The sequence below is a fragment of the Mus caroli genome, unplaced genomic scaffold (assembly GCF_978045245.1).
Source record: "Mus caroli unplaced genomic scaffold, Mus_caroli_1 scaffold_8, whole genome shotgun sequence".
Lineage (NCBI taxonomy): Eukaryota > Metazoa > Chordata > Mammalia > Rodentia > Muridae > Mus > Mus caroli.
The window spans coordinates 25956133-25971331 of NW_028227263.1; the positions used below are offsets into that span (position 1 = coordinate 25956133).

Genomic DNA, 15199 nt, shown 5'->3' on the forward strand with positions numbered 1-15199 from the left:
AGATCATGAGTTCCAGTGACCTCGAAATACATCTTTAAAAACAGTAGCATTGGAACCGGGCGTGGTGGTGCACGCCTTTAATCCTAGCACTCAGGAGGCAGAGGCAGGCGGATTTCTGAGTATGAGGCCAGCCTGGTCTACAGAGTGAGTTCCAGGACAGCCAAGGCTACACAGAGAAACCCTATCTCGAAAAACCAAAGCAAACAAACAAACAAAACAAAAACAAAACCAAAAAAACCAAAAAGCAGTAGCTTTTCACACTTTTATAACATGAAATCTTAAAGTGATAGTTAACATTTTTGAAACCGTGGTTACCATATAAATCAAATAGAAGCAGACTCAAGACTCAGCTTTACCCAGAGGCTGAAAAGTTGTAACTTCTCTTAGTTTAGAAAACATTTCTCAAAACTACCTTCTTGACCGGTAAGAATGGTACACGTGAAGAGCTTTTTGAGAAGCGCGTCTGACTCTTCTGACGTTTTCTAGGAACTACTACCAGTGGGTGTGCCCAAATGAGAACCGACCAGCGTACACAACTTCAAGGTGTGCCCACATGAGAACCGACCAGCGTACACAACTTCAAGCAGTGTCTTTTCTGTAGATTCTTGTTACTTTTATTTTAATAAAATATTTCAGACACACAAAGATGGAAAATAACATAATAGCTACATATAATAAGGCTTGAAGAACAAGATATGGAAACACTTGATTCTCCTGTTGGATCTCTTCCAAAGCAATCGTCCTGGTGGCGGGCAGTATCTCATTATTTACCCTTGGCTGGCCTAGAGTTCTCTATGTAGACCAGGCTGGCCTTGAAATCACAAAGAACTGCCTCCCCCTGCTTCCAGGGTGTTAAGATTAAGGGCATATACCACTGTGCACATTGTCTTTTCCTTGGTTGAAGGTGTTACCATTATGACTGCTTTTTATATTTGACATAAATCCTTTACATTTGTTATACAAAACAGTTTTACAAGCTTAGAACTTCATACATGTTCTACAAGTTGTATTTTTGTGTCCATTGAATTATTTGCAATTTGCATTGTCACACTGAGCTCTAGTTCTGATATCACTGCTGCAGATCAATCCACTCTACAGAGATCCTGGTACACATGTCTACTTTGTTGATGGACATTTTATAACTTGTGTAAAACTTCAGTCTATTTCTAAATATATATTTCTATGTGTAAAACTTGAGAGAAAATACCAAGAAGGGGGTACAGGTGTGTGTGTGTTCCTTAGAGTTCTTAGTCAGATTTAAAATAACAGCTATATGCTACCCTAGACAAGAGGACAGGCTGGGAAGACAGATCTGGTGCACATCCATGAACACATCCATGAATGCTGAGGTTTTGTTTTTTTGTTTTTTTTCTAAACAGGTTTATCAGGATTGGGAAGGAGGCTCTTCGAAGGCTGCTATTTAGGAACACAATCCATTTCCAACTCCCTACCTGCGGATGGAATGCCTTAGGATGGTCCTTAAGTTTATGAGAACCCCATCTACCAAAGAATGGTAAGAAAAGGAGGGATTTGTATACATATATAGAAATTTCTTCATGGAAGTCACCTTATATAGAATTTCTTCTTTGAAGTTGACTGCCCCTCTTATTTACCCCTGACCCTGGTAACTTTTCTTGAGCAATAAGGAGTGAAGCACTTTTAACCATTTGAAGAAAAGCTTGAAAGCACTACTTTCCCCATCCAAATCTTAAAGGATTAAAGTTATACACAACAGCATCCACAATGCTTCCTAGAAACAATGCTTAAAAGGCATTCATAAAAACCAAGTGAGAACACTGTGGGCAAGAAAGACCCAGATGAGACAATGATATTTTTCCTGGTAAGGAAACAGGTTTCTGAGATTCAGGCTCTCCCTAAAACTCTATGGTTTCATCTGAAAACATGTGAGTCAGTTCCTGTGAGGGGCAGTGACATCAACTAAGGACTGTTTCACTTCCCTGTCATCAACAGATGAAACCTCCTTGACTTTCAGATACCAGCAGAGGAAAGCAAAGGTCAAACATATTCAAAACCCAGCAAATTTCTCAAAGCCGGCTTTAATTGGTTTGCTCTTACTACTTTAAGAACTCTGATCATAAGCTATAACAGGACACACAATACCTGCAATTAGGTTACTCAATGTAATGAGTACTAACAATTGCCACTTAATAAGACTATTTTGAAAATACTTTAATTAGTGTGTATCTTGAAGAACTAATCCAGAAAGGAAGATAGGCGGTGATTCTCCAACATCAGGAGACTCAGAAATCCAAGTCGCAAAAGACTGCCAGGACTTTTGTACACAAACAGGTATAGCCTTTTACATCTAAGTCTTGGAAGAAAAGTCAAGAAGAGAGAAAAATGAATCGTTTGTTGTTTTTCTACTGGGTTTCTTTCAGTTCTTTGCTGGGGGAAACTATGATCTTCTTGACTTTGGGGTACACACCCATATTTTTCCCTCTTCACTAATTTTCATATTCATTTTACTTTATTTTTTAAGACAAGGTCTCACTACACAGCTCTTGAGAGAAAATACAAAGAAAAAAAAAGAGTCTTAGGTAGACTAGGGTGGCATCAGATTCACAGAGACCCATCTACCTCTGCTTCCTAAGTTCTGAAATTAAAGGTATGTGCCACGTGCCACAACACCTGACCTGATCTTGCTTTTTTTTTTTTAACCTGACCAATCTCTCTATTCATCCTTTAGCTCCTCATGAAAACACGGATGTCTCAGAAAACCCCTTACACTTCCTAGGCTCTCCTTAACCACACACTGGGTTAGGAATGAGCTAAGTGATAGTTGTTCTTTACAGGATACGTCACTCAAGTTCTGGTTTGTTAATACCTATTTCCCTCAAATAGGCTCTAGTCTTTACAGGGACAGTTACTACATCTACCTTAGTTACTGTTGAATTATCAGCACCTACAAAGGTTATATACTAGGAATTCAACAAGTGTTTCCTGAAAACATGAGAATATCTTATGGTACTGAAAGCTTGAGATCCAAATACTAAATTAGTCACCCGTAAAAAATTTTTAAAGTGATTTTTGGAATTTTCCTTTTGGTCTTAGAAAGCAACTCATTTACTAATGTTGACGTTTCCTGAAGGTCTTCTTATCCAAGTGTTTAAGTGGCTTCAAACTAACATTCTTCTCAGGATTAATGTAACACAGGCAGCCTTTATCCTTATTTATAGTTGGTCAAGAGTTGATCTTACACAGTAGTGAAGTCTGCTGGGAGTTCCCCTTAGGTAACATAAGGAATAGTCACTTTTCAGAGATCAGAACTTTAGGCCGGGCGTAGTGGCGCACACTTTTAATCCCAGCACTCAGGAGGCAGAGGCAGGTGTATTTCTGAGTTCGAGGCCAGTCTGGTCTACAAAGTGAGTTCCAGGATTGCCAGGGCTATACAGAGAAACCCTGTCTCGAAAAACCAAACCAAAAATCAAAACAAAACAAAACAAAACAAAAAAAACCCCCCAGAAATCAGAACTTTAATCTAAAATGGTTATGAAGTACATTCTTAAGGAATCTTCAAAGTTCTATGGCATTTATTCTGGATCAACACTACTTGAATATTCGTTCCTTTTTTATCTCTTTAACCAAATCCCAGGATGAAGAAAAAAAAAAAACACAAGTGTGATGGAAGGAATTGTGACAGGAAGGTGTCTTCTTGAGGCTCTGCCAGTGCCTGGCAAATACAGAAGTGGATGCTCACAGCCATCCACTGGACTGAGCACAGGGTTCCCAATGAAGAAGCTGGAGAAAGGACCCAAGGAGCTGAAGGGGTTTGCAGCCCCATAAGAGGAACAACAATATGAACTAATCAGTATCTCCAGAGCTCCCTGGAACTAAACCACCAACTAAAGAGTATACATGGTGGAACTCATGGCTCCAGCTACATATGCAGCAGAGAATGGCCTAGTTGATCATCAATGGGAGGAAAGGCCCTTGATCCTGTGAAGGGTCTATACCCCAGTGCAGGGAAATACCAGGGCCAGGAAGTGGGAGTGGGTAGTTTGGTGAGCAGTGGGAGGAGGAGGGGATAAGCAGAGGAGGTTTTCAGAGGGAGACCAGGAAAGGGCATAACAATTGAAATATAAATAAATAAATAAATAAATAAATAAATAAATAAAAATTAAAAAAAGTACTGCCAGCATAAGCAGAGTACTAAGATGAAACTTACTATATCTTATAATAGACAGGCACATTTTGTTGCTAGTATGTTTTGCCCTCTGGTTCTCAGTTGGGAGAGGTCCCTAATGCAGATATCTCAAAATTTGATTGTGGAGGTGATTTTAGATACACAATACTCATATTTATTAGTTGTCATTAGTTTAATGTATACTGGAAAGACCCATCAAACCCATGATACTGATTTTGGTGTGGTGTAGGATTGGCTATGAATAAATGTATTCAGAAATTAATAAATGTATTCAGTGCATGATGCTCATACTTGTAATCCCGACACTCAGAAGGCTAAAGTAGAAGGGCTGTTACAAGTCTGGGACCAGCCTGATCTACAAAATGAATACCATGTCAGCCAAAGGTACATAGCAAGACCCTGCTTCACTGTCAAGCCTATGCTTGTCTTGGCTGTCTTGGCTGATCCTTCTATTCAGAATGCTTCTTTTCTACTTGTCATTTCTCCTACTAAAAGAGGTGCCTATATACTACCAAATTTTCCCAGAGCACTATCTCCCCAGGGCCTAGAACAAGCCATCTATTGCTCTTTTGCAGTTATTTTGCATTTTCTTTCTAGATTTTTCTGCATAACTCCTGGAGAGCGGGAACTTTGTCCTACTCATTATGTAACAACAACAACAACCACAACAGCTACATTTGCTTTGAATTTACCATGGGCTTCAAACTCTGCAAGGTACTTTACATACAACTGTAAACATCACAGCAATTCAATGGGCAGGTGCTGCTTCTATTCTCATTTTACAGAGAGACCTGATGTAAAGAGAAATTAAGAAGTGTGTCCAAAGTCACAATGCTAGAAATAGACAGGGCTGGTATTCAAACACTATAATCTGGAGCCAGAGCCCAAGTTGCTAGCAACTAAATACATTGCTTGATCTTAATAAATGTTGTTTAATATCTGTTGCATGCTTTAAAGAGCTTAATCATTAGAACAAAGGAAGTGAAATAATTCCATTAAAAGAAGCCACGGAACTCTATTTTCTTCCCATACAAAGAGCCATGGAAGTATTTTGCACCTTGGTATGCTTTATAAAATCCCCACCTGCCCTTCTTCAAAAAGCATTTTATATACAGAACCCTTAAAGGAGGCTGTGCACCTAACTGGAATGCTTTCTTCTTTCAGTTCTCTGTGGAGCTGAGGAGGAAGAGACTGATCACATTGTTACACCCTGCAGGCTTTAAGTCCCCTCTGCCAAGCATCCCATAGATTGATCCCCTCATCATTTATTGGACATGCCTATCACACCCAAGACCATGAAGCTCTGGGGATATTTTACCTTCTAATATCAGAGGCAGACAACATACAAGAAAACCAAGGAATTTCACACAGTCATATATTCTGAGTGAAATGAACAGAAATGGGAGATACTGGGGGGGGGGTGTCATATATTTGACTGGAGTTCTGAATGGCAATGATGCAGACTAATAATGGGAAGCTAAAGGGAGAGTGGTACAGGGAAGAAAGCAGCAGGAGCAAAGCTAGGGCAAGCCAAGAGCAGAGTTGAATGCAAGTGAGGACCTGTCAGAGAGGCCACAGGTCAACACAGTGATGGTAATCTTCGTAAAGCTCACTGAAACATGAACATTTAAGAAAAAAATATATATGCATGCTGAGTGGTGGTGGTATATGCCCTTAATTCCACCACTTAGGAGGCACAGGCAGTTGGATCTCTGTGAGTTTGAGGCCAGCCTGGTCTACAAATTGAGTCCAGGAGAGCCAGTGTGCACCCAAGTGTATGTATGAGTACAGAAGCCTGAGATCTGAAGAGGAATTGAGTCCCCAGAAATGGAGTTATAAATGGTCGTGAGTCACCATGTGGGTGCTGGTAACCAAACCCGGGTTCTTTAAAAGAACAATAACTGCTTTTAACCCCTGAGCCATTTCTCCAGTTCCCATTTAGGAGTTTAAAAGACAATTCCCTTTCCATAGATGAAGTTTATAGAAGCATGACTCTAGTCTCAAGAATGTCAAAATTCCAGCTGCTGTGCTCTCTTGGGGCTTTGTTTTCTCAACAAAAATTTCTGCAGCATAAAAAGGAGAAGGGACAGAAGGAAAGGGAGGAATCCATTCCATTCCCTTTAAGGAATACCTGAAGCTGGGATATAATTTCTTGTTTTAGTTCCCTAGAGTCAAAATTTCCCTCTCAAGTACTCCATGATTGGGGATAAGGATGGGAAAGGCTGTGAAAGCATCCAGACAAAAATTAGTCCTGCTGCCCTGTCTTTTTAGCTATGACACCCTTCTTGCCTTGAAAGTCCTCAAGTCACACAACCAGAATACACTTTCTTTGCCCACCTATTGCTTCTCTGTCTATCCCTTAGCCCACTATCAGAGCATCTTTCTAGTGCAGGGACTATGGCAGTGTTCCTGTGTGCATCCCTAGCATCTCTACCTTACTCCTACTTATCATACTCAAATTTCCTTTTTGAAGTCTTAAAGATTGAGTTTATTACATTTTATTTATTTATTGTGTATGTATGTATCATACCAATGTGTGCAACTAAAGGTCAGAGGACAACGTGACAAGAGGTCAAGCCTGACAATCCGAGTTTGATCCCTGGAACTCATTTCAAAGTGAAAGGAGAGAACTGACTCTACAAAGTTGTCTTCTGACATCCACACATGTACTAAGGCCCATCGTATACTAATAAGTGTGGAGTGGTTATTCCTGGTTGCCAACTTGACTATAACTGGAATGAACTACAATCCAGAATTGGAAGGATCACCTGTGATCCTGATCTTGAGGCTGGGAGATACAAGTTTCTGACCTGGATCTTGGCATGGAGATCTTGAGGCATAGTGGCTAAGAATTCCAGGAGACTAAGGCAAGGAGACCCCTGAGTTCAAGGTCATCTGGGACAAAGCAAGCCCCATATCCAGGCATGGTGGTACACACCTTTAATCTGGGACACACCTTCTGCTGAAGACTACATAAGGACATTGGCAGAAGGAAGATTCTTCTTTGGCAGCCCTAGGAATTAAACAAACAAGGCACACACTTCAACAATGAACAATGTCCCTTACTCGTCCTTTTACTTTTCATTTTGAGATAGGGTCTCATGAAGTTGGCTCAAAGCGGCTTTGAACTTGCTCTATTATCCAAGAAGAGCCTTGAACTTATGATCCTCAGGAGCAGCTGGGATTACAGGTTTGTATCATGAAGCTTCACTCCTAATTCAGGTTCTTAAAAGGTAATATGCAACCACAGAACATTTCATTAAAATACTGAGCACTAGGAAGTAAAGGTGTACTTTACCTGAAAAGGAGGAAATGAGAATCGTGAGCCTTTTATCTATGGTTAGCTTTGTCTGCAGAGAATGGAAAAGTATGTAGCCTGTGGTTGAGGTTGTTGCTTCGTGGTAGTAATGGATTTTCCTAAAGCTATTTCCCTCTGATCATTACTAATCCCTGTACAGTAAAGGGCTATTGTTCTTCAGTATAAGTAAATAACCCTGCTGGAGACACTGCTTATCTTCAGACCACAATGCATGCTTCTTACTGGAAATGTTAACGCAGGTGCCAGCACTGAAGCACGACAAAGCTTTCCTTCCTATGTCTCCTGTCTCTTCTTTATCTCTTGCTCTTTACTACTGGTGCTCTTTTCTCCTAGAGCTATTCTATCTAGTCCCTGCTTTTTGTCAGACACTGGCTGGTACTCTGAATGATTTTATTGTCACAACAACTGAACAATCTTCAAGTGAAACTGTGTCCTACAGATTCCTGGTCCCTTAGTTTCCATTCCCTAGACACACACACACACACACACACACACACACACACACACACACATACACAGAGACTATTTCCTGTCCTAGATTTTTCTGGTTATTAGAATCTGAAGAGGGAAGTAGTACCACAGTTGTGCAATTCTCAGGATACACTCATTCAGTATATTTCACACCACAATGATTCTCTTAAACAGCATTTGCTTCATGCCAAAAAACAAAACAAAACCCCCAAACCCAAAAAACCCCAACTCAAACCAAAAAACCCAAGAATGAAAGATGGACCCAGGAAAAGATTCTGAAACATGGGACGTTTCATCAGAACAAAGGGGCAATCCAAAACACCAATACTAGAAAGATTTCTAAAGTAACTATTCAAAGCAAAGCAATAGGAGGCAAACATGTATCCTAAACATAGATGCTCCTTAACTTGCAGACAGTGCTAGGCTGTGATAGTCTCCTAAACTAAAATCATCTTAAATGGAATATGCATTTAACACAGTTAATCCATTCAATGTCACTGCCTAGCAACACAGTATACTTACTGTAAAGTCTTGGTTCTATTTGTTTGTTTGTCTTTTGAGACAGGGTCTCACTATTTAGCTTTTGGCTGTCCTGAAACTTTGAATACAACTTACAGAAATCCACTTGCCTACAAAAGTTAGCCAGAGATGCTCAAAACCAGTTATCCAAAGTCAGGTGTGTGACAGATATAAGGGAGAAACTGGGAACAAGCCAATGGTAGAGAGGCACAATTCTCCAGCAAGAATTTTCAACCCTTCAGAGCAAGTAGGAAAGTCAGAGAGCCCACACACTAAATTCCTCCTTTGTGACATCTTGTAAGAAACTAGATTAGAAAGTTGCACAAAGTCTTAGGTGGACGTTGGGAGTGTCCTGACACACCTTTATTCCTAGCTCTCGGGAGTTCAAGGCCAGACTTTTACAGAGCAAATTCTAGGACAGTCAAGGCTTCAAAGAGAAACACTTTTGTTTCAGAAGAACAAAAACAAACAAGATTTTGGTGACAACACTGGTCACAGCTGGAGATCTCTTGCATTTGACTTTACAGCCAACTATTTGAAAGACAACAGCATTTTGCACTGGGGACCTGTTTTTAGAACATTCTCCAAGGACTCTCTAGTTACCAACTGAGGAATTTTATTTATCGGGTCCAATGGCTCCTCACTAGACTATCCCAAGAGCAGAAACAATGATTGTCTGGCTTTACTAGTGAGGAATGATAGGCACTCAAAGGCCTTAATTTTTTTTTTTTCAGTGTTTCCATCCAACATTAAACAAAAGAACTGTTTATGGTAAAACTCTTCTGTCTGATTTACCCAGCAGGGCAGAGACCAGTCCCATGCAGCTACTGAACATCAGGAAAATGTGTCTAAGGAACTGTTATTTAAACTTAGTCACTTGTGTTAAGTAGCTACAGACAGCAAGGTTCTCAGGTCAATTACAAATCAAATGTCAGCTTGGGAGTGGGTGTGAGGGGAGATGCTTATGGCTCACTTGGGGCATAAGCCACAAACAAGGGATAAGCAACTCCAGCTTCAGCTGTGTAGGATTCTAGGAACTTCAGACTGGTGTTGCCAGACTGTCCGATTTTCCTAATGAAGCCAAAAAATCTGGATTCTGATGTTCAATTTTTAAAAACTGGCAAGCATATTCTAAGAAAGAAGAATTTAAATCATGCTGCGGGCTGAACAATATGCTTGCAGGCATTATCTGTTTTGCCAGCTTGCAACTTTTAATCTAGGCCAACCCTATCAATTTGAAGAATAGGACCTTTTCCAAGGCCACCCTGCAGATCCAAGAATGAAACCCAGCCCTTCAGATACCCTTTTCATTGAGATTCACTGTTAGTGGCATCTGTAGCTGCAGGGACAAAACTCCTTTTGTAAGAATTCCAAGGCTGAGATGGGTGTGGTGGTGCACACCTTTAATTCCAGCCCTCCAGACGGGGAGGCAGAGACAGGTGGATCTCTTGAGTTTGAGGCTAGCGCGGTCTATAACACATGAGAAAGAAAACACAAGCACAATCACACAACAAACCAAACAAGAAAATTCCAGGGCTGGTATCGTATAAGGTGTTCCTACGCAGATATGACAAAATAGACCCCATGGGCACATGTAAACCAACACTTATCAAGGAAATCAGGAATGCACACACATTTTTGTACACAAGTCCAAAAGCTTTGACAGCTGGAAGAGCAGGAAGAGATTTGAGGCCCTCAAAAGGGGACTCTCACTGATTGTGAGGGTGGATACTATTGTTTAAAGATATTAAGGGGCACTCCTTATTTTTGAGGTGTTCTTATTGAGCTTCCTACTGGCTTGTACCCTTCTGGGTGTTCTCTAAATGTGAGGAGATCTAAAGAACTTGGGACTCTTTCTCATCTATTACCTATTCCAGAGTCTAGAAATAAACCCCACATTTATTATCTCCACCCATGACTTGTCTTCCAGCTTGTCCGTCTCATTTCTGGACATCTTCATGGGCTGTAAAATGACTCTGGACATAACGTTCCAGAGAGCATAGGAGATTCCTTCCCAAACTGTTTTCTCTAGAGAAACATCTTTGGTTTCACATTCTCCCATACATTTTATATCCAGTTCAGCATTCAGTCTGGAATGTTCAAGCTCCCAAATACATTATGAATCAATTCTCTTAATTTCCATGTTTCCAACACCACTGTCACCTCCCATGGCCTTAGCAACAGCCCTTTAACTACCTTCTTTTATCCAGCAGCAATTTTTTAAAATGTAAATTAAGGTCTGGTCATTCATTACACTTCAGGGAAGTAATACAAAGGCCAAATCCTTGCTATTTCTGCAACTCCAAGACTTCATTCTTGTCTGCCTTTTGTTTAAAATGTTACCCACAGGCAGTTCCATCTCCCATTCTCTTTTCCTCTTAAACCTAGAAGAGGCCTTCTCACCACACCATTCAGCTTCTGGGGCAGCTGCTATTCTCTGCACTCATTTACTTATTAATGAAAAGTTCAGAAACAAGACTTCCTTCATCTTGTCATTTGCTCATCTTAGTAATGAAACTAGCCTCATCATCACCTGAAGTATGATTCCTACATCCGGGATCGTTTGGGTGGCCTTTCTCAAGGCCGGCACCTCTCCAGCCTCCTACAACTGCCCCGTCGCCTTCCATTTATAATCGAAAAGTCTGAAGGGTCCCAGGCAGGATCTCTCCCACGTGCCAGTTCCCTTAGGCAGGTCTCCCGAGGCCAGCAGCGATGACACCAGCCGCCCTCGCGAGGCTGGGGTCATACAGGCGCGTCTCCTAGCAACCCCACACCGGCATCTCATCCCTGGCCTAGGGAAGCCAACCCCTTTCCCCAGTTCCCCGCGACTGGAGCCGGCGTCTCCATCCTTACACTCACTCAGCGTCACTCCTGCCTTCCCCCACCCACAGGAGCCGGCTGGGAAGAGGCGGTGCCAGGAGCTCTGCCGAGCCTGGGCCACACCGGGCTGTATCCAGCAGGTCCAGCAGGCCAAGCCGGGCCAAACCACCGGGCGGACCGCTGTGGCAGCATGAGGCCCAGGTTAGAGGTCGTCTCAAACCTCCTGAAACTTCCAGATTTAGCCGACTCCCCGCCGCACTCAACAACTGAGCTAACCTCCCTCTCCTCCAGCCTTCCCTTTCACCCTTTCGTTATCCTCTTCCCCCATTTCTAGTCAGAAAATGGCCTGGCCCAGCTCCTAGCCCACCCTCCGCCGCTCCCCGCCTTGCCCTTACTTGGAGACGGCTTCGGACGTCCTCGCGTACGTCGTGACGTCACCCACCCCGTTCCCGTCCCCGCCCCTCTCCCATTCTCTCCCTCCTAGAGCCAGCGGCCGGCGGGGTTACCGGAAGTGATGATGCAGGAGGCAATGGAGGGGGCGGGGCTTCGGGGCGGCCGCCGCCGGTGGGCTGCAGATGAGGAGGAGGCGGCGGCCGCGGTGGCAGAAAAGGCGGCGGCGGCGGGGGTAGGGAGCCTGGAAACGCAAGCGGGGATGGTAGGTAGTTTGGACCCGCCGGGCCGCCGTCGTTTCCAGAAAGGGTTTGACTGGAGGAACCTCTGGAGCAGCTGTGAGTTTGGAGGGGGGGGGGGGGAGTTGAGGAAAAGGGGGGAGCATTGAGAGATGAAGGGGCGGGGGTTCGGTTCCTTCGAGAAAGGGGGTGGTGGTGGAAAGGGAGGAGTGCAAATCAGCGCCTTGTCTGGACTGGTCTCTCTGGAAGAGGAGGCTGTGAGGGGAGCCTGTGGCTTGTCAAGCGCAAGGCTCCGAAAACTTACCTACTGTCCCTGCCTGTCCATCGCCAGCACCCCTCAATCCCGGGCCTGGGGACCTGGGGCCTTAGATCCCCGGGGAGGGTCTGCAGACTCTGAGCTGAAAGTCCAGGGTAAGAGCCGTGAGGTAGGAGCCCAAGGGGGAGGTGGTGGGTGAATCTGCAGCTCCCTCCCTGATTTTTCTCCCCACCCCCATCCTTCTCTGTAATCGTTAACAGCCCTGGAATTAAGGGGCTCAGACCTGAAGGCCTTTCAGTGCACCTTTGCTATAAACGATAACCATCTGTGCCCGAGGTAATGGGGCTGGAGGGTTTGCCTATATCCTGTTTAGGAAGTGGGACGGGATGACAAATGTATTGTTTTTTCCATCCCCATCTCTTATCTTCCCTCATACACACCCCTGTTTCATACTTTAATTTTCTGTGGTTGAGTGGCAGTCGTGGACACCCTCTCCCCTTTGTGGCACTTAGTACCTCAGCTACCTCTTTTGAATTTGGTGTTCAGCCTCTATCCCAGCTCCTAACTGCAAGCTTTGTAGTACTTCAGTTATGGTCTGTGTCACATTGGGGAGTACCTCACAACGCCGCCTGGCTCCCGATTATAATGAACATTTTCTTTTATGAATACTAGAATTCCAGAGTTCTTCCAAGGCATCATAAGTGGCTTCATAGCCCAGGAATCAAGGTCTCTCGCTCTAAATACTTTATATGTGAGGAATTTACATGTTGTCAACTCTTTCCAAAAATGATTTGATGTTAGGCTAATTCTGGATTTCTGTGTTTCTCTCCACCCACACTTCATGATGCACTTCAGAGAACAGAAAACCCTATATTACTGTTTTTGTTTCTACAGTTGGACAATAGCTCTTTTATGCCTGTCTCGATTTGTATGTCTTACAATCAGCTTGATTTTTATCTTATTCAGCCCATGCCTTGTGTATAGGTGGTCGTAGAAGAGACAGTGTGATATGTGCTTATGCTTTTAGCAAAACACAGTGCATAATGGGTATGGAAATGTCTGAAAAAAAGAAAGATTGATTGGAAAGAACTCTCTCGTTTTGTTTAAAAAACAAACAAACAAAAACCCCACCACGAGTAAGTAGTGCCTCTTATCTAGCCTGTCAGAGAGTCCAGAGTGAAGTGTTAATGAATCTTGTTTTGCTGTTGATACATTTTAAAAGAAGAAATTCTCTGTTAATTATGGAACTGTCTTTTAAGAAACTTTATGCGTTAAGAGAGAGTGCAAGATTTTAGGGGTCCTTTGACTAGAAAGTGCATATGTGTTGCTCTTTAACTGAATTCGTTGTGTAGTATCACTAAGATTATCATAACAGATGTTCTTCTGATGGTCGGAAGAGAGTCCCATCGTATTTATCAGGGCCCGATAAAACAGAAGACTTAGCGCCTTGATTGTACACGTAATGATGTTTAGGTGGTTTACAGAAATATAGCAGAAGAGTTACTGCTAGCTAGTCTCACTTTAATTCATGGAACCTAGTTTGTCATTGAATGACAAGTCCAAAATTCATTCAAACTGCTATTAAGTACTAGCCAGTGTTTCAGACAGTGAGTGTACAAAGGTGAACACAAGCAAAAAAGGTCCTCTCGCAAGAAGTTTATCCGAGTGGGAGGTGAGGACAGAAATGATAAATCAGCAAATCTGATTTTGATTGTCAGCAAATCTGATCTTGATTGAATGCTGAAGAAAATGAGTGATAGGCTAGAGTGTGTGCCTGGAACGCAATGGAGGGAGACCTTCCTGCTTAAGCAGAACTTTAAACGAAAAGCCAGCCATGCAGAGATGAAGGGAGAACTCTTGGAGGTTTAGGGAACAGCTTGTGCAGAAACTCACTGGAATGAACTTGGCAAGTTCTAGGGACTGGGAGAAGAGAGTGGGGGTGGGGTGTAGGTTTAGGGAGTAAAAGGTTGAATGAAATAGGGTCAGAAGAGTAGAGTTGGGGCTTATTAGTTAGACAAAAGAGAGATGAGTAAGGAGGAGGAGAAACAGAAAGAGTCCTTTTGGTTCATTCTGTTGCCCTTCCTAGAGCGTTTATCATTATTTTTGCACGTTCTTTTGGACTGTTAGAGACAAAGGGAGCTCACCTAGCTGAGAGGAGGAGAGGGCATACCTGGTCCCGTAAAATATTTTGCTGTATGCATAGTAAGTACTCTGAATGTGTCCTACATCTTCCATCTCAGCGTAAACTTAAGGTTAAAGAACTGGGCATGTGTTAATTCTGCTGATTTACAGATGACCATCCAGATCTGAGCTTCTTTCTTTCTTTCTTTCTTTCTTTCTTTCTTTCTTTCTTTCTTTCTTTCTTTCTTTCTTTCTTTCTTTCTTTCTTTCTTTCTTCTTCTTCTTCTTCTTCTTCTTCTTCTTCTTCTTCTTCTTCTTCTTCTTCTTTTTTTTTTTGCTTTGGCCAGGCAGCATTTGTGTCGCAATAGTTCTGCACTTGCCTTGGCCTCCTAGTGAGTAATAATATTCCACTGAGAAGTAGGTTGGTACTAAAAGTTCACTCTGGATTACATTAGATAAGGACTATTGTGGGGCCCATTTCCATTCTGTCACCATCTTTGGGTTGGCAGTAACTCAGGGATGTCACTACTTTTGCCTTCCGTTGGGGACATTCATCTCCAGTTCAACCTTATGTTCAACAGAGAGGCCTTATCAATATGTTGCTTGGCTTTGGCCCTCTTGTGCTGTATCACAGTAGGCTAAGATGAAATAGTACTTTTCTCCCCTTCTCAACCTCACAAAAGTGACTGTAGCATTCTTTGAATCAGTCTTTTGAGCTGTGTATTTGAGAGACATAACTGTTGCTTAGACAGTTTATAGTAAACCCAGTCTTAAAATGTTACATGAAACCTTTTGGTGTTTGGTAAAGACAAATCAGAAACAGTAGACTCGTCACTTGGGTTATGTTTTAGGACTTTACTGCTACCTGAAAGTGGCTCTTCAGAACTGGGTGGAGCTTT

General features: G+C 42.6%; 2 protein-coding genes across 16 annotated transcripts in view; one reads left to right on the forward strand and one right to left on the reverse strand.

The window, feature by feature from the left end:
• Lyrm1 (LYR motif containing 1) overlaps window positions 1–12295 on the reverse strand; it is a 56253-nt gene extending 43958 nt beyond the window's left edge. The window contains exon 1 of one of the 10 annotated variants that reach the window (XM_029479314.2): window positions 12228–12295. The gene's annotated coding sequence lies outside the window, so the exon portion shown is untranslated. The other 9 variants (XM_029479312.2, XM_021168742.3, XM_021168751.3 and 6 more) reach the window with 9 other exon arrangements.
• Window positions 11410–15199, forward strand: part of Dcun1d3 (defective in cullin neddylation 1 domain containing 3) — a 42740-nt gene continuing 38950 nt past the window's right edge. The window contains exon 1 of one of the 6 annotated variants that reach the window (XM_021168737.3): window positions 11410–11495. The gene's annotated coding sequence lies outside the window, so the exon portion shown is untranslated. Of the gene's footprint in view, window positions 11496–11842; window positions 12023–12133; window positions 12349–12385; window positions 12516–15199 lie in introns of those variants that run through there. The other 5 variants (XM_021168738.3, XM_021168739.3, XM_029479301.2 and 2 more) reach the window with 5 other exon arrangements.